Below are 20,016 nucleotides of genomic sequence, written 5' to 3' on the forward strand. Positions count from 1 at the left end.
AGAGCACTGGAAAACCAGTCATGCCCCTCACACTCCTACAAACAGCCGTAACACAACTTCATTACCCAACCCACACAAGTAAAGAGAGTCTTGCAGCACACATATCAGAAGACTGGTTCTGCCCCAACTTGGCAGAGCATGTTGCCGCATTCATGTATAATTGCATTGTTTGGCAACGTTTTACAGCAGGACACATTGCGAGTAGTGAGAGGAGCAACACCCCGGCCTAATGGATCTTCCAACATTTACATATAGATTACATACAGGTATAGGCTAGTGGTCATTTGCCCCATTTCGTGATGGATCGAAGCAGGTCCATGCACCCTCCTCGATGCAGCTTGTGCAGTGAGATTCCTCGTTAGAGAGGTATTCCTGCGATGGAGGGGGGGGTGCGAAGTTCTCCGGTCCGACAATGGACCGCACTTTGTAAACGAATTGCACAAGCGTATCAAAATCGTATTGGGAATTAAGCACATGTTTCCTGCGTGTATCACCCACATGTGAACGCCATAACGGCCTGCTCAAAGAAAAAATTGCAAAAGTGAAAATTACTCTGAAAAAGGGGTGGCTTCACTGCCTACCATAGCCCTCTTTGCATTGCACAATCAGCCTGCCTCTGACAACCATTTAACTCCACTATGAGGTGGTGACAGGATGACGCATGCACCTCCTACTTGCTCCTCCCATTAGAGTGCTGACAGATGCCCAGAATGCTTCCACTGTTTTGGGTAATAAAATGTATGAGTATCTTGCTTCGATGATGGCTAGTGCTTCTTTTATCTCTTAACAGCTAAAGGCACATCAGGGGAAGACCAAGAAGAATGATGAAGATGACACATTAATAAACCCACAAGAACTGCTAGAGCCTCACCCCTTTACCGGGGAGATCTGGTCTTGGCATGGAACTTTAATAGGAACTGGCACAATCCACAATTTGATGGCCCGTTTACTGTAGAAAAAGCCGCTGATAAAGCTGTAAAATTGGTAGGGAAGAAAGCTTTGAACTACCTGGAAAATGTCAAGCCCTACAGAGGTGGGACCCCTCTTGCCCAAGATGCAGACAGTGCAGCGCATGAAAAAGAAGAAGAGTGACAAATTCAGACATGATCTAGAACTAGAGCTAGACAGGAGCATACAGAAAACTAGTTTAGACACACTGTTCTTTTTACATTCAGCAACCAGGTATTTTTGTACCTGCACAATAAATAAGAAAAGCACTTTTTGAATTTACAGAGGCCATGCAGAGAGCCGATGACGTCACAACCAAGACATAGATGTATTAGACATGAAGCACACATGCATCCTTACACAAAGCTACACAGACACCTAGATTACGACTTCTCTTAGACACAAAGAACATGCTTTTGACCCATTTAGATAGAGGACACTTACTCTCTTGCTATGCTGAAACGCAAGACGCACAAGAATAAGACATGAAGCTTGCTTGATGCTGAATGCAGTTAACATAAGTAGCCATCCAAATCAAAATGGATGATGCAGCCATGTTGAAGTGAATGGAAGGTGCTGAGAAGGTTTGAGAATGCGGGAAGATGCCTGATTCGCTGATTTAGCAAGAAAGCACAGAGCAGACTGTTCATGCAGCCAGTGTACATGTTTCACCCAAGGCTATCAAGGGAGGGAGCTTCTCACATCAGCACTCAAGGATACGGCCAAAGGCAGACATTAGAAACATCCTGTTAGATTAGAGACCTGTATGTATAAACGCTAAAAATCTCACAAATGTGGAGCAGAAAATTCAAGCCAGTGGTCTCTACACATGTGACCTGAGACTGAGAGACAAAGCCAATTCATTTGAGCCAGAGACCTTTGTTCTTATTCAGCTTAAGATAAACAATACAAAATAATGCCAGGCTGACAGCTTACTGTACTAAGCTCAAGGCCTAGAGGATCAGAGATGGTAACCTTATTGGTACAGACAGTGCCTTTGGGGACTTCTTCACCACCTTGAATTGTTGCTCATGGGCGGGCAACTGTCCAAGGTACCAAGGCTGAGAAGATCCTCACTGACCAATCCCTACTCATTTTTTGGTGCCAGTTCACACTTTGTTGCACTAACCAATTATAATGAACTAACCTGACATGCCTTTACATGCAACATTTAGGAGATGGTCACAGGTGGAGCCACCAGATAAGGTATAGCCAGTCACAACAGTAACCCCATATAGATACTATATGTAGTTTGCCTCACTAACTAACCCCAGCTTGCCTTTGATTTCTGTAGTATAATGTGTCATTTCTAACGTCAAAAACTGTCAAAACACCTTGACAAGCCTGCGGCCCATGAGAGAGCATTGGATATCATGCAATGTCCATGTTCATCCCTGTTTGTGAGATCTCTTAATAAACAGTGTTTTTTGTCACATTCTTGGACTTTCCATTTCTTGGGCGTGGGGATCTTCCCCTGAAACAGACCTCTTGCTATTATATTGTGGTCTTTCCCCACCCCTCCACTTCACCCTGAAGTCGACTCGACCCTCTCGAGCACCAGGCACAACCACAGCAAAAGGTCATTGTGGGTTTGCCCCCTGGTCCTTCCCAGAAGGACCCTACAGACATGTTAAGGCTCTTTGCTCCCTGTGGGCTGAAGCCCAAATACCGTAACAAACATTTGTGGTTTTGAGCCATACCGACTACCCTCCTGTCACTATCCAGAGTGCATCCCTTTTCCTTCTTTGAAATGTCTGTCCTCTGCATTCATTTACAGGGTGCGTTGTATTTCGAAGCATTGGTAGAACTGTCGGTTGTGAGAATAATAAAGTAGATATTTATATATAACCTTGACTGGACACTTCTTTTATCAATGGGTCATAATAGTATTTTCTCTTTGTTGCAACTGACCAACAATCCATGACCTTTAGAAGAGATAAGCCTGCTGTTCGGTCCACGCTACCAAAATTGGACAAGGAAGTTTATCATTTTAATTGTATGCTTGTTTATGCGAATGTGTTAGGATACCTTCTGGTGTATTAGAGTTGAGGGGATGATAGATGGTTTAGAAATGGATATTCACCCCAGGACCACTGGTTCCCCTGAAATTCGATTCATCACAGAGACTGATGAATATATCACTGTTATCACCAGGAATCTAGATTCAGAGCAGTTGGTATCTGATGGCCATAGTGCTGCTATCACCAGGAACCCAGATTCAGAGCCTTTGGTAAATGATGGATATATGGTGCCGCTATCACCAGGAAACCAGCTTCAGAGTCCTTGGTAACTGATGGATATGGTGCTGCTATCACGAGGAATCCAGCGTCAGAGCTCTTGTTCACTGACGGATATAGTGCCACTATCACCAGGAATCAAATTTAAGATCCCTTGGTAACTGATGAATATAGTGCTGCTATCACCAGGAATCCAGCTTCAGAGTCCTTGGTAACTGATGGATATGGTGCTGCTATCACTAGGAATCCAGCGTCAGAGCCCTTGTTCACTGATGGATATAGTGCCACTATCACCAGGAATTAAATTTAAGATCCCTTGGTAACTGATGAATATAGCGCTGCTATCACCAGGAATCCAGCTTCAGAGCCCTTGGTAACTGATGGTTGTAGCACTGCGATCACCAGGAATGCAGCTTCAGAGCAGTTGGTAGCTAATGAATATAGTACCGCTATCATCAGGAATCCAGCGTCAGAGCCCATAGTAACTGATGGATATAATGCCATTATCACCAAGAATCCAGTTTCAGACCCCTTGGTAACTGATGGATATGGTGCTGCTATCACTAGGAATCCAGCGTCAGAGCCCTTGTTCACTGATGGATATAGTGCCACTATCACCAGGAATACAGTTTCAGAGCCCTTTGTAACTGATGAATATAGCGCTGCTATCACCAGGAATCCAGCTTCGGAGCCCTTTGTAACTGATGGATGTAGTACCGCTATCACCAGGAATTCAGCTTCAGAGCAGTTGGTAGCTAATGGATATAGTACCGCTATCACCAGGAATCCAGCGTCAGAGCCCTTAGTATCTGATGGATATAATGCCACTATCACCAGGAATCCAGTTTCAGCCCCCTTGGTAACTAATGGATATAGCACCGCTATCACCAGGAAAACAGTTTCAGAGCCCTTGGTAACTGATGGATATAGTGCTGCTATCACCAGGAATCCAGCTTCAGAGCCCTTCGTAACTGCTGCATGTAGCGCTGTTACGACCAGGAATCCAGCTTCAGAGCCCTTGGTAACTGATGGATATGGTGCTGCTATCACCAGGAATCCAGCTTCAGAGCCCTTGGCAACTGCAGCATGTAGCGCTGTTACCACCAGGAATCCAGCTTCAGAGTCCTTGGTAACTGCTGCATGTAGCGCTGTTACGACCAGGAATCCAGCTTCAGAGTCCTTGGTAACTGATGGATATGGTGCTGCTATCACCAGGAATCCAGCTTCAGAGCCCTTGGTAACTGATGGATATAGTGCTGCTATCACCAGGAATTCAGCTTCAGAGCTCTTGGTAACTGCAGCATGTAGCGCTGTTACGACCAGGAATCCAGCTTCAGAGTCCTTGATAACTGATGGATATAGTGCTGCTATCACCAGGAATTCAGCTTCAGAGTCCTTGGTAACTGATGGATATAGTGCTGCTATCACCAGGGATTCAGCTTCAGAGCCCTTGGTAACTGATGGATATAGTGCCACTTTCACCTGGAATCCAGTTTCAGAGTCCTTGGTAACTGATGGATATAGTGCCGCTAGCCTCGGGAATCCAGGTTCAGAGCCCTTGGTAAGTAATGGATATAGTGCCGCTTTCACCAGGAATCCAGTTTCAGAGTCCTTGGTAACTAATGGATATAGCACCACTATCACCAGGAAAACAGTTTCAGAGCCCTTGGTAACTGATGGATATAGTGCCGCTACCCCCCGTAATCCAGCGTCAGAGCCCTTAGTAACTGATGGATATAGTGCCACTATGACCAGGAATCCAGCGTCAGAGCCCTTAGTAACTGACGGATGTAGCACTGCTATCACCAGGAATTCAGCTTCAGAGCAGTTGGTAGCTAATGGATATAGTACCGCTATCACCAGGAATCCAGCGTCAGAGCCCTTAGTAACTGGTGGATATAATGCCACTATCACCAGGAATCCAGTTTCAGCCCCCTTGGTAACTAATGGATATAGCACCGCTATCACCAGAAATCCAGCTTCAGAACCCTTGGTAACTGATGGATATGGTGCTGCTATCACCAGGAATCCAGCTTCAGAGCCCTTGGTAACTGCTGCATGTAGCGCTGTTACCACCAGGAATCCAGCTTCAGAGCCCTTTGTAACTGATGGATATGGTGCTGCTATCACCAGGAATCCAGCTTCAGAGCCCTTGGTAACTGCTGCATGTAGCACTGCTATCACCAGGAATTCAGCTTCAGAGCAGTTGGTAGCTAATGGATACAGTACCGCAATCACCAGGAATCCAGCGTCATAGCCCTTAGTAACTAATGGATATAGTGCCGCTTTCACCACGAAACCAGCTTCAGAGTCCTTGGTAACTGATGGATATGGTGCTGCTATCACGAGGAATCCAGCGTCAGAGCCCTTGTTCACTGGTGGATATAGCGCCACTATCACCAGGAATTAAATTTAAGATCGATTGGTAACTGATGAATATAGCGCTGCTATCACCAGGAATCCAGCTTCAGAGCCCTTGGTAACGGATGGTTGTAGCACTGCGATCACCAGGAATTCAGCTTCAGAGCAGTTGGTAGCTAATGTATATAGTACCGCTATCACCAGGAATCCAGCGTCAGAGCCCATAGTAACTAATGGATATAATGCCATTATCACCAGGAATCCAGTTTCAGAGCCCTTGGTAACTGATGGATATAGTGCCGCTATCCCCAGTAATCCAGTGTCAGAGCCCTTAGTAACTGATGGATATAGTGCCACTATCACCAGGAATCCAGTTTCAGAGCCCTTTGTAACTGATGAATATAGCGCTGCTATAACCAGGAATCCAGCATCGGAGCCCTTTGTAACTGATGGATGTAGTACCGCTATCACCAGGAATTCAGCTTCAGAGCAGTTGGTAGCTAATGGATATAGTACCGCTATCACCAGGAATCCAGCGTCAGAACCCTTAGTAACTGATGGATATAATGCCACTATCACCAGGAATCCAGTTTCAGCCCCATTGGTAACTTATGGATATAGCACTGCTATCACCAGGAACCCAGCTTCAGAGCCCTTGGTAACTGCTGCATGTAGCGCTGTTACCACCAGGAATCCAGCTTCAGAGTCCTTGGTAACTGCTGCATGTAGAACTGCTATCACCAGGAATTCAGCTTCAGAGCAGTTGGTAGCTAATGGATATAGTACCGCTATCACCAGGAATCCAGCGTCAGAGCCCTTAGTAACTGATGGATATAATGCCACTATCACCAGGAATCCAGTTTCAGCCCCCTTGGTAACTAATGGATATAGCACCGCTATCACCAGGAAAACAGTTTCAGAGCCCTTGGTAACTGATAGATATAGTGCTGCTATCACCTGGAATCCAGGTTCAGAGCCCTTCGTAACTGCTGCATGTAGCGCTGTAACGACCAGGAATCCAGCTTCAGAGCCCTTGGTAACTGATGGATATGGTGCTGCTATCACCAGGAATCCAGCTTCAGAGGCCTTGGTAACTGCAGCATGTAGCGCTATTACCACCATGAATCTAGCTTCAGAGTCCTTGGTACCTGCTGCATGTAGCGCTGTTACGACCAGGAATCCAGCTTCAGAGTCCTTGGTAATTGATGAATATGGTGCTGCTATCACCAGGAATCCAGTTTCAGAGTCCTTGGTAACTAATGGATATAGCACCACTATCACCAGGAAAACAGTTTCAGAGCCCTTGGTAACTGATGGATATAGTGCCGCTACCCCCCGTAATCCAGCGTCAGAGCCCTTAGTAACTGATGGATATAGTGCCACTATGACCAGGAATCCAGCGTCAGAGCCCTTAGTAACTGACGGATGTAGCACTGCTATCACCAGGAATTCAGCTTCAGAGCAGTTGGTAGCTAATGGATATAGTACCGCTATCACCAGGAATCCAGCGTCAGAGCCCTTAGTAACTGGTGGATATAATGCCACTATCACCAGGAATCCAGTTTCAGCCCCCTTGGTAACTAATGGATATAGCACCGCTATCACCAGAAATCCAGCTTCAGAACCCTTGGTAACTGATGGATATAGCACTGCTATCACCAGGAATCCAGCTTCAGAGCCCTCGGTAACTGCTGCATGTAGCGCTGTTACCACCAGGAATACAGCTTCAGAGCCTTGGTAACTGAAGGATATGGTGCTGCTATCACCAGGAATCCAGCTTCAGAGCCCTTGGTAACTGCTGCATGTAGCACTGCTATCACCAGGAATTCAGCTTCAGAGCAGTTGGTAGCTAATGGATACAGTACCGCAATCACCAGGAATCCAGCGTCATAGCCCTTAGTAACTAATGGATATAGTGCCGCTTTCACCAGGAAACCAGCTTCAGAGTCCTTGGTAACTGATGGATATGGTGCTGCTATCACGAGGAATCCATCGTCAGAGCCCTTGTTCACTGGTGGATATAGCGCCACTATCACCAGGAATTAAATTTAAGATCGATTGGTAACTGATGAATATAGCGCTGCTATCACCAGGAATCCAGCTTCAGAGCCCTTGGTAACGGATGGTTGTAGCACTGCGATCACCATGAATTCAGCTTCAGAGCAGTTGGTAGCTAATGTATATAGTACCGCTATCACCAGGAATCCAGCGTCAGAGCCCATAGTAACTAATGGATATAATGCCATTATCACCAGGAATCCAGTTTCAGAGCCCTTGGTAACTGATGGATATAGTGCCGCTACCCCCAGTAATCCAGTGTCAGAGCCCTTAGTAACTGATGGATATAGTGCCACTATCACCAGGAATCCAGTTTCAGAGCCCTTTGTAACTGATGAATATAGCGCTGCTATAACCAGGAATCCAGCATCGGAGCCCTTTGTAACTGATGGATGTAGTACCGCTATCACCAGGAATTCAGCTTCAGAGCAGTTGGTAGCTAATGGATATAGTACCGCTATCACCAGGAATCCAGCGTCAGAACCCTTAGTAACTGATGGATATAATGCCACTATCACCAGGAATCCAGTTTCAGCCCCATTGGTAACTTATGGATATAGCACTGCTATCACCAGCAACCCAGCTTCAGAGCCCTTGGTAACTGCTGCATGTAGCGCTGTTACCACCAGGAATCCAGCTTCAGAGTCCTTGGTAACTGCTGCATGTAGAACTGCTATCACCAGGAATTCAGCTTCAGAGCAGTTGGTAGCTAATGGATATAGTACCGCTATCACCAGGAATCCAGCGTCAGAGCCCTTAGTAACTGATGGATATAATGCCACTATCACCAGGAATCCAGTTTCAGCCCCCTTGGTAACTAATGGATATAGCACCGCTATCACCAGGAAAACAGTTTCAGAGCCCTTGGTAACTGATAGATATAGTGCTGCTATCACCTGGAATCCAGCTTCAGAGCCCTTCGTAACTGCTGCATGTAGCGCTGTAACGACCAGGAATCCAGCTTCAGAGCCCTTGGTAACTGATGGATATGGTGCTGCTATCACCAGGAATCCAGCTTCAGAGGCCTTGGTAACTGCAGCATGTAGCGCTATTACCACCATGAATCTAGCTTCAGAGTCCTTGGTACCTGCTGCATGTAGCGCTGTTACGACCAGGAATCCAGCTTCAGAGTCCTTGGTAATTGATGAATATGGTGCTGCTATCACCAGGAATCCAGCTTCAGAGCCCTTGGTAACTGATGGATATAGTGCTGCTATCACCAGGAATTCAGCTTCGGAGCCCTTGGTAACTGCAGCATGTAGCGCTGTTACGACCAGGAATCCAGCTTCAGAGTCCTTGGTAACTGATGGATATAGTGCCACTTTCACCTGGAATCCAGTTTCAGAGCCCTTGGTAACTGATGGATATAGTGCCGCTAGCCCCAGGAATCCAGGTTCAGAGCCCTTGGTAAGTAATGGATATAGTGCCGCTTTCACCAGGAATCCAGTTTCAGAGTCCTTGGTAACTAATGGATATAGCACAACTATCACCAGGAAAACAGTTTCAGAGCCATTGGTAACTGATGGATATAGTGCCGCCATCCCCAGTAATCCAGCGTCAGAGCCCTTAGTAACTGATGGATATAGTGCCACTATCACCAGGAATCCAGCTTCAGAGCCCTTTGTAACTGACAGATGTAGCACTGCTATCACCAGGAATTCAGCTTCAGAGCAGTTGGTAGCTAATGTATATAGTACCGCTATCACCAGGAATCCAGCGTCAGAGCCCTTAGTAACTGGTGGATATAGCACCGCTATCACCAGGAATCCAGCTTCACAGCCCTTGGTAACTGATGGATATGGTACTGCTATCACCAGGAATCCAGCTTCAGAGCCCTTGGTAACTGATGGATATGGTACCGCTATCACCAGGAATCCAGCTTCAGAGTCCTTGGTAACTGCTGCATGTAGAACTGCTATCACCAGGAATTCAGCTTCAGAGCAGTTGGTAGCTAATGGATATAGTACCGCTATCACCAGGAATCCAGCGTCAGAGCCCTTAGTAACTGATGGATATAATGCCACTATCACCAGGAATCCAGTTTCAGCCCCCTTGGTAACTAATGGATATAGCACCGCTATCACCAGGAAAACAGTTTCAGAGCCCTTGGTAACTGATAGATATAGTGCTGCTATCACCTGGAATCCAGCTTCAGAGCCCTTCGTAACTGCTGCATGTAGCGCTGTAACGACCAGGAATCCAGCTTCAGAGCCCTTGGTAACTGATGGATATGGTGCTGCTATCACCAGGAATCCAGCTTCAGAGGCCTTGGTAACTGCAGCATGTAGCGCTGTTACGACCAGGAATCCAGCTTCAGAGTCCTTGGTAATTGATGAATATGGTGCTGCTATCACCAGGAATCCAGCTTCAGAGCCCTTGGTAACTGATGGATATAGTGCTGCTATCACCAGGAATTCAGCTTCGGAGCCCTTGGTAACTGCAGCATGTAGCGCTGTTACGACCAGGAATCCAGCTTCAGAGTCCTTGATAACTGATGGATATAGTGCTGCTATCACCAGGAATTCAGCTTCAGAGTCCTTGGTAACTGATGGATATAGTGCCACTTTCACCTGGAATCCAGTTTCAGAGCCCTTGGTAACTGATGGATATAGTGCCGCTAGCCCCAGGAATCCAGGTTCAGAGCCCTTGGTAAGTAATGGATATAGTGCCGCTTTCACCAGGAATCCAGTTTCAGAGTCCTTGGTAACTAATGGATATAGCACAACTATCACCAGGAAAACAGTTTCAGAGCCCTTGGTAACTGATGGATATAGTGCCGCCATCCCCAGTAATCCAGCGTCAGAGCCCTTAGTAACTGATGGATATAGTGCCACTATCACCAGGAATCCAGCTTCAGAGCCCTTTGTAACTGACAGATGTAGCACTGCTATCACCAGGAATTCAGCTTCAGAGCAGTTGGTAGCTAATGTATATAGTACCGCTATCACCAGGAATCCAGCGTCAGAGCCCTTAGTAACTGGTGGATATAGCACCGCTATCACCAGGAATCCAGCTTCACAGCCCTTGGTAACTGATGGATATGGTACTGCTATCACCAGGAATCCAGCTTCAGAGCCCTTGGTAACTGATGGATATAGTACCGCTATCACCAGGAATTCAGCTTCAGAGCAGTTGGTAGCTAATGGATACAGTACCGCAATCACCAGGAATCCAGCGTCAGAGCCCTTAGTAACTAATGGATATAGTGCCACTTTCACCTGGAATCCAGTTTCAGAGCCCTTGGTAACTGATGGATACAGTGCCACTTTCACCTGGAATCCAGTTTCAGAGCCCTTGGTAACTGATGGATATAGCACCACTATCACCAGGAAAACAGTTTCAGAGCCCTTGGTAACTGATGGATATAGTGCCGCTATCCCCAGTAATCCAGCATCAGAGTCCTTTGTAACTGACAGATGTAGCACTGCTATCACCAGGAATCCAGCGTCAGAGCCCTTAGTAACTGGTGGATATAATGCCACTATCACCAGGAATCCAGTTTCAGCCCCCTTGATAACTAATGGATGTAGCACCGCTATCACCAGGAATCCAGCTTCACAGCCCTTGGTAACTGCTGCATGTAGCTCTGTTACCACCAGGAATACAGCTTCAGAGTCCTTGGTAACTGATGGATATGGTGCTGCTATGACCAGGAATCCAGCTTCAGAGCCCTTGGTAACTGATGGATGTAGTAGCGCTATCACCAGGAATTCAGCTTCAGAGCAGTTGGTAGCTAATGGATATAGTACCGCTATCACCAGGAATCCAGCGTCAGAGCCCTTAGTAACTGATGGATATAATGCCACTATCAACAGGATTCCAGTTTCAGCCCCCTTGGTAACTTATGGATATAGCACTGCTATCACGAGGAATCCAGCTTCAGAGCCCTTGGTAACTGCTGCATGTAGCGTTGTTACCACTAGGAATCCAGCTTCAGAGTCCTTGGTAACTGCTGCATGTAGAACTGCTATCACCAGGAATTCAGCTTCAGAGCAGTTGGTAGCTAATGGATATAGGTGCGCTATCACCAGGAATCCAGCGCCACAGCCCTTAGTAACTGGTGGATATAATACCACTATCACCAGGAATCCAGTTTCAGCCCTCTTGGTAACTAATGGATATAGCACTTCTATCACCAGGAAAACAGTTTCAGGGCCCTTGGTAACTGATGGATATAGCACTGCTATCACCAGGAAAACAGTTTCAGAGCCCTTGGTAACTGATGGATATAGCACTGCTATCACCAGGAATCCAGCTTCAGAGCCCTTGGTAACTGATGGATATGGTGCTGCTATCACCAGGAATCCAGCTTCAGAGCCCTTGGTAACTGCTGCATGTAGCGCTGTTACCACCAGGAATACAGCTTCAGAGTCCTTGGTAACTGATGGATATGGTGCTGCTATGACCAGGAATCCAGCTTCAGAGCCCTTTGTAACTGATGGATATAGTGCCACTATCACCATGAATTCAGCTTCAGAGCCCTTGGTAACTGATGGATATAGTGCGGCTACCCCCAGTAACCCAGCATCAGAGCCCTTAGTGACTGATGGATATAGTGCCACTATCACCAGGAATCCAGTTTCAGCCCCCTTGGTAATTGATGGATATAGTGCCGCTAACCCCAGGAATCCAGTTTCAGAGTCCTTGGTAACTGATGGATATAGTGCCACTTTCACCTGGAATCCAGTTTCAGAGCACTTGGTAACTGATGGATATAGTGCCGCTACCCCCAGGAATCCAGGTTCAGAGCCCTTGGTAAGTAATGGATATAGTGCCGCTTTCACCAGGAATCCAGTTTCAGAGCCCTTGGTAACTGATGGATATAGTGCCACTTTCACGTGGAATCCAGTTTCAGAGCCCTTGGTAACTGATGGATATAGTGCTGCTATCACCAGGAATCCAGCTTCAGAGCACTTTGTATCTGATGGATGTAGCACTTCCATCACCAGGAATTCAGCTTCAGAGCAGTTGGTAGCTAATGTATATAGTACCGCTATCACCAGGAATCCAGCGTCAGAGCCCTTAGTAACTGGTGGATATAATGCCACTATCACCAGGAATCCAGTTTCAGCCCCCTTGGTAACTAATGGATATAGCACCGCTATCACCAGGAAAACAGTTTCAGCCCCCTTGGTAACTGATGGATATAGCACTGCTATCACCAGGAATCCAGCTTCAGAGCCCTGTGTAACTGCTGCATGTAGCGCTGTTTCCACCAGGAATCCAGCTTCAGAGTCCTTGGTAACTGATGAATATAGCGCTGCTATCACCAGGAATCCAGCTTCAGAGCCCTTTGTAACTGATGGATATAGTACCGCTATCACCAGGAATCCAGCGTCAGAGCCCTTAGTAACTGGTGGATATAATGCCACTATCACCAGGAATCCAGTTTCAGCCCCCTTGGTAACTAATGGATATAGCACCGCTTTCACCAGGAAAACAGTTTCAGAGCCCTTGGTAACTGATGGATATAGTGCCACTTTCACCTGGAATCCAGTTTCAGGGCACTTGGTAACTGATGGATATAGCACCACTATCACCAGGAAAACAGTTTCAGCGTCCTTGTTAACTAATGGATATAGCACCACTATCACCAGGAAAACAGTTTCAGAGCCCTTGGTAACTGATGGATATAGTGCTGCTATCACCAGGAATTCAGCTTCAGAGCCCTTGGTAATTGATGGATATAGTGCTGCTACGCCCAGTAATCCAGCGTCAGAGCCCTTAGTAACTGATGGATATAGTGCCACTATCACCAGGAATCCAGTTTCAGAGTCCTTTGTAACTGATGAATATAGCACTGCTATCACCAGGAATCCAGCTTCAGAGCCCTTTGTAACTGACGGATATAGAGCCACTATCACCAGGAATCCAGCGTCAGAGCCCTTAGTAACTGATGGATATAGTGCCACTATCACCAGGAATCCAGTTTCAGAGTCCTTTGTAACTGATGAATATAGCACTGCTATTACCAGGAATCCAGCGTCAGAGCCCTTGGTAACTGATGGATATGGTGCTGCTATCACCAGGAATCCAGCTTCAGAGCCCTTGGTAACTGCTGCATGTAGCGCTGTTACCACCAGGAATACAGCTTCAGAGTCCTTGGTAACTGATGAATATAGCGCTGCTATCACCAGGAATCCAGCTTCAGAGCCCTTTGTAACTGATGAATGTAGCACTGCTATCACAAGGAATTCAGCTTCAGAGCAGTTGGTAGCTAATGGATACAGTACCGCAATCACCAGGAATCCAGCATCAGAGCCCTTGGTAACTGATGGATATAGTGCCACTTTCACCTGGAATCCAGTTTCAGAGCCCTTGGTAACTGATGGATATAGTGCCACTTTCACCTGGAATCCAGTTTCAGAGCCCTTGGTAACTGATGGATATAGTGCCATTTTCACCTGGAATCCAGTTTCAGAGCCCTTGGTAACTGATGGATATAGTGCCACTTTCACCTGGAATCCAGTTTCAGAGCCCTTGGTAACTGATGGATATAGTGCCACTTTCACGTGGAATCCAGTTTCAGAGCCCTTGGTAACTAATGGATAGAGTGCCACTTTCACCTGGAATCCAGTTTCAGAGCCCTTGGTAACTGATGGACATAGTGCCACTTTCACCTGGAATCCAGTTTCAGAGCCCTTGGTAACTGATGGATATAGTGCCGCTACCCCCAGGAATCCAGGTTCAGAGCCCTTGGTAAGTAATGGATATAGTGCCGCTTTCACCAGGAATCCAGTTTCAGAGCCCTTGGTAACTGATGGATATAGTGCCACTTTCACGTGGAATCCAGTTTCAGAGCCCTTGGTAACTGATGGATATAGTGCGCTTTCACCAGGAATCCAGTTTCAGAGCCCTTGGTAACTGATGGATATAGTGCCGCTTTCACCAGGAATCCAGTTTCACAGCCCTTGGCAACTGATGGATATAGTGCCACTTTCACCTGGAATCCAGTTGCAGAGCCCTTAGTAACTGATGGATATAGCACCACTATCACCAGGAAAACAGTTTCAGAGCCCTTGGTAACTGATGGATATAGTGCTGCTACCCCCAGTAACCCAGCATCAGAGCCCTTAGTAACTGATGGATATAGTGCCACTATCACCAGGAATCCAGTTTCAGCCCCCTTGGTAACTAATGGATATAGTGCCGCTTTCGCCAGGAATCCAGTTTCAGAGCCCTTGGTAACTGATGGATATAGTGCCACTTTCACGTGGAATCCAGTTTCAGAGCCCTCGGTAACTGATGGATATAGTGCGCTTTCACCAGGAATCCAATTTCAGAGCCCTTGGTAACTGATGGATATAGTGCCGCTTTCACCAGGAATCCAGTTTCAGAGCCCTTGGTAACTGATGGGTATAGTGCCACTTTCACCTGGAATCCAGTTGCAGAGCCCTTAGTAACTGATGGATATAGCACCACTATCACCAGGAATCCAGTTTCAGAGCCCTTGCTAACTGATGGATATAGTGCCACTTTCACCTGGAATCCAGTTGCAGAGCCCTTAGTAACTGATGGAAATAGTGCCGCTACCCCCAGTAACCCAGCATCAGAGCCCTTAGTAACTGATGGATATAGTGGCACTATCACCAGGAATCCAGTTTCAGCCCCCTTGGTAACTAATGGATATAGTGCCGCTTTCACCAGGAAAACAGTTTCAGAGCCCTTGGTAACTGATGGATATAGTGTCGCTACCCCCAGGAATCCAGCATCAGAGCCCTTAGTAACTGATGGATATAGTGCCACTATCACCAGGAATCCAGTTTCAGCCCACTTGGTAACTGATGGATATAGTGTCGCTACCCCCAGGAATCCAGCATCAGAGCCCTTAGTAACTAATGGATATAGTGCCACTATCACCAGGAATCCAGGTTCAGAGCCCTTGGTAACTAATGGATATAGTGCCACTTTCACGTGGAATCCAGTGTCAGAGCCCTTGGTAACTAATGGATATAGTGCTGCTATCACCATGAATTCAGCTTCAGAGCCCTTGGTAACTGATGGATATAGTGCTGCTACCCCAGTAATCCAGCGTCAGAGCCCTTAGTAACTGATGGATATAGTGCCACTATCACCAGGAATCCAGTTTCAGAGCCCTTTGTAACTGATGAATATAGCGCTGCTATCACCAGGAATCCAGCTTCAGAGCCCTTTGTAACTGATGAATATAGCGCTGCCATCACCAGGAATTCAGCTTCAGAGCAGTTGGTAGCTAATGTATATAGTACCGCTATCACCAGGAATCCAGCGTCAGAGCCCTTAGTAACTGGTGGATATAATGCCACTATCACCAGGAATCCAGTTTCAGCCCCCTTGGTAACTAATGGATATAGCACCGCTATCACCAGGAAAACAGTTTCAGAGCCCTGCGTAACTACTGCATGTAGCGCTGTTACCACCAGGAATCCAGCTTCAGAGTCCTTGGTAACTGATGAATATAGCGCTGCTATCACCAGGAATCCAGCTTCAGAGCCCTTTGTAACTGATGGATATAGTACCGCTATCACCAGGAATCCAGCGTCAGAGCCCTTAGTAACTGGTGGATATAATGCCACTATCACCTGGAAAATAGTTTCAGCCCCCTTGGTAACTGATGGATATAGCACTGCTATCACCAGGAATCCAGCTTCAGAGCCCTTTGTAACTGATGGATATAGTACCGCTGTCACCAGGAATCCAGCGTCAGAGCCCTTAGTAACTGGTGGATATAATGCCACTATCACCAGGAATCCAGTTTCAGCCCCCTTGGTAACTAATGGATATAGCACCGCTATCACCAGGAAAACAGTTTCAGAGCCCTGCGTAACTGCTGCATGTAGCGCTGTTACCACCAGGAATCCAGCTTCAGAGTCCTTGGTAACTGATGAATATAGCGCTGCTATCACCAGGAATCCAGCTTCAGAGCCCTTTGTAACTGATGGATATAGTACCGCTATCACCAGGAATCCAGCGTCAGAGCCCTTAGTAACTGGTGGATATAATGCCACTATCACCAGGAAAACAGTTTCAGCCCCCTTGGTAACTGATGGATATAGCACTGCTATCACCAGGAATCCAGCTTCAGAGCCCTGTGTAACTGATGAATATAGCACTGCTATCACCAGGAATCCAGCTTCAGAGCCCTTTGTAACTGATGGATATAGTACCGCTATCACCAGGAATTCAGCTTCAGAGCAGTTGGTAGCTAATGGATACAGTATTCCAATCACCAGGAATCCAGCGTCAGTGCCCTTAGTAACTAATGGATATAATGCCGCTTTCACCAGTAAAACAGTTTCAGAGCCCTTGGTAACTGATGGATATAATGCCGCTTTCACCAGGAATCCAGCTTTAGAGTCCTTGGTAACTGATGAATATAGCGCTGCTATCACCAGGAATCCAGCTACAGAGCCCTTTGTAACTGATGGATATAGCACTGCTATCACCAGGAAAACAGTTTCGGAGCCCTGCGTAACTGCTGCATGTAGCGCTGTTACCACCAGGAATCCAGCTTCAGAGTCCTTGGTAACTGATGAATATAGCGCTGCTATCACCAGGAATCCAGCTTCAGAGCCCTTTGTAACTGATGGATATAGTACCGCTATCACCAGGAATCCAGCGTCAGAGCCCTTAGTAACTGGTGGATATAATGCCACTATCACCAGGAAAATAGTTTCAGCCCCCTTGGTAACTGATGGATATAGCATTGCTATCACCAGGAATCCAGCTTCAGAGCCCTTTGTAACTGATGGATATAGTACCGCTATCACCTGGAATCCAGGGTCAGAGCCCTTAGTAACTGGTGGATATAATGCCACTATCACCAGGAATCCAGTTTCAGCCCCCTTGGTAACTAATGGATATAGCACCGCTATCACCAGGAAAACAGTTTCAGAGCCCTGCGTAACTGCTGCATGTAGCGCTGTTACCACCAGGAATCCAGTTTCAGCCCCCTTGGTAACTAATGGATATAGTGCCGCTTCCACCAGGAAAACAGTTTCAGAGCCCTTGGTAACTGATGGATATAGTGTCGCTATCACCAGGAATCCAGCTTCAGAGCCCTTTGTAACTGATGAATATAGCGCTGCCATCACCAGGAATTCAGCTTCAGAGCAGTTGGTAGCTAATGTATATAGTACCGCTATCACCAGGAATCCAGCGTCAGAGCCCTTAGTAACTGGTGGATATAATGCCACTATCACCAGGAATCCAGTTTCAGCCCCCTTGGTAACTAATGGATATAGCACCGCTATCATCAGGAAAACAGTTTCAGAGCCCTGCGTAACTACTGCATGTAGCGCTGTTACCACCAGGAATCCAGCTTCAGAGTCCTTGGTAACTGATGAATATAGCGCTGCTATCACCAGGAATCCAGCTTCAGAGCCCTTTGTAACTGATGGATATAGTACCGCTATCACCAGGAATCCAGCGTCAGAGCCCTTAGTAACTGGTGGATATAATGCCACTATCACCTGGAAAATAGTTTCAGCCCCCTTGGTAACTGATGGATATAGCACTGCTATCACCAGGAATCCAGCTTCAGAGCCCTTTGTAACTGATGGATATAGTACCGCTGTCACCAGGAATCCAGCGTCAGAGCCCTTAGTAACTGGTGGATATAATGCCACTATCACCAGGAATCCAGTTTCAGCCCCCTTGGTAACTAATGGATATAGCACCGCTATCACCAGGAAAACAGTTTCAGAGCCCTGCGTAACTGCTGCATGTAGCGCTGTTACCACCAGGAATCCAGCTTCAGAGTCCTTGGTAACTGATGAATATAGCGCTGCTATCACCAGGAATCCAGCTTCAGAGCCCTTTGTAACTGATGGATATAGTACCGCTATCACCAGGAATCCAGCGTCAGAGCCCTTAGTAACTGGTGGATATAATGCCACTATCACCAGGAAAACAGTTTCAGCCCCCTTGGTAACTGATGGATATAGCACTGCTATCACCAGGAATCCAGCTTCAGAGCCCTGTGTAACTGATGAATATAGCACTGCTATCACCAGGAATCCAGCTTCGGAGCCCTTTGTAACTGATGGATATAGTACCGCTATCACCAGGAATTCAGCTTCAGAGCAGTTGGTAGCTAATGGATACAGTATTCCAATCACCAGGAATCCAGCGTCAGAGCCCTTAGTAACTAATGGATATAGTGCCGCTTTCACCAGTAAAACAGTTTCGGAGCCCTTGGTAACTGATGGATATAATGCCGCTTTCACCAGGAATCCAGCTTTAGAGTCCTTGGTAACTGATGAATATAGCGCTGCTATCACCAGGAATCCAGCTACAGAGCCCTTTGTAACTGATGGATATAGCACTGCTATCACCAGGAAAACAGTTTCGGAGCCCTGCGTAACTGCTGCATGTAGCGCTGTTACCACCAGGAATCCAGCTTCAGAGTCCTTGGTAACTGTTGAATATAGCGCTGCTATCACCAGGAATCCAGCTTCAGAGCCCTTTGTAACTGATGGATATAGTACCGCTATCACCAGGAATCCAGCGTCAGAGCCCTTAGTAACTGGTGGATATAATGCCACTATCACCAGGAAAATAGTTTCAGCCCCCTTGGTAACTGATGGATATAGCATTGCTATCACCAGGAATCCAGCTTCAGAGCCCTTTGTAACTGATGGATATAGTACCGCTATCACCTGGAATCCAGCGTCAGAGCCCTTAGTAACTGGTGGATATAATGCCACTATCACCAGGAATCCAGTTTCAGCCCCCTTGGTAACTAATGGATATAGCACCGCTATCACCAGGAAAACAGTTTCAGAGCCCTGCGTAACTGCTGCATGTAGCGCTGTTACCACCAGGAATCCAGTTTCAGCCCCCTTGGTAACTAATGGATATAGTGCCGCTTCCACCAGGAAAACAGTTTCAGAGCCCTTGGTAACTGATGGATATAGTGTCGCTACCCCCAGGAATCCAGCATCAGAGCCCTTAGTAACTGATGGATATAGTGCCACTATCACCAGGAATCCAGTTTCAGCCCACTTGGTAACTGATGGATATAGTGTCGCTACCCCCAGGAATCCAGCATCAGAGCCCTTAGTAACTAATGGATATAGTGCCACTATCACCAGGAATCCAGGTTCAGAGCCCTTGGTAACTAATGGATATAGTGCCACTTTCACGTGGAATCCAGCGTCAGAGCCCTTGGTAACTAATGGATATAGTGCTGCTATCACCATGAATTCAGCTTCAGAGCCCTTGGTAACTGATGGATATAGTGCTGCTACCCCCAGTAATCCAGCGTCAGAGCCCTTAGTAACTGATGGATATAGTGCCACTATCACCAGGAATCCAGTTTCAGAGCCCTTTGTAACTGATGAATATAGCGCTGCTATCACCAGGAATCCAGCTTCAGAGCCCTTTGTAACTGATGAATATAGCGCTGCCATCACCAGGAATTCAGCTTCAG

This window comes from Ambystoma mexicanum, chromosome 10 (genome assembly GCF_040938575.1).
Source record: "Ambystoma mexicanum isolate Mex_15411 chromosome 10, UKY_AmexF1_1, whole genome shotgun sequence".
NCBI classification, from domain to species: domain Eukaryota; kingdom Metazoa; phylum Chordata; class Amphibia; order Caudata; family Ambystomatidae; genus Ambystoma; species Ambystoma mexicanum.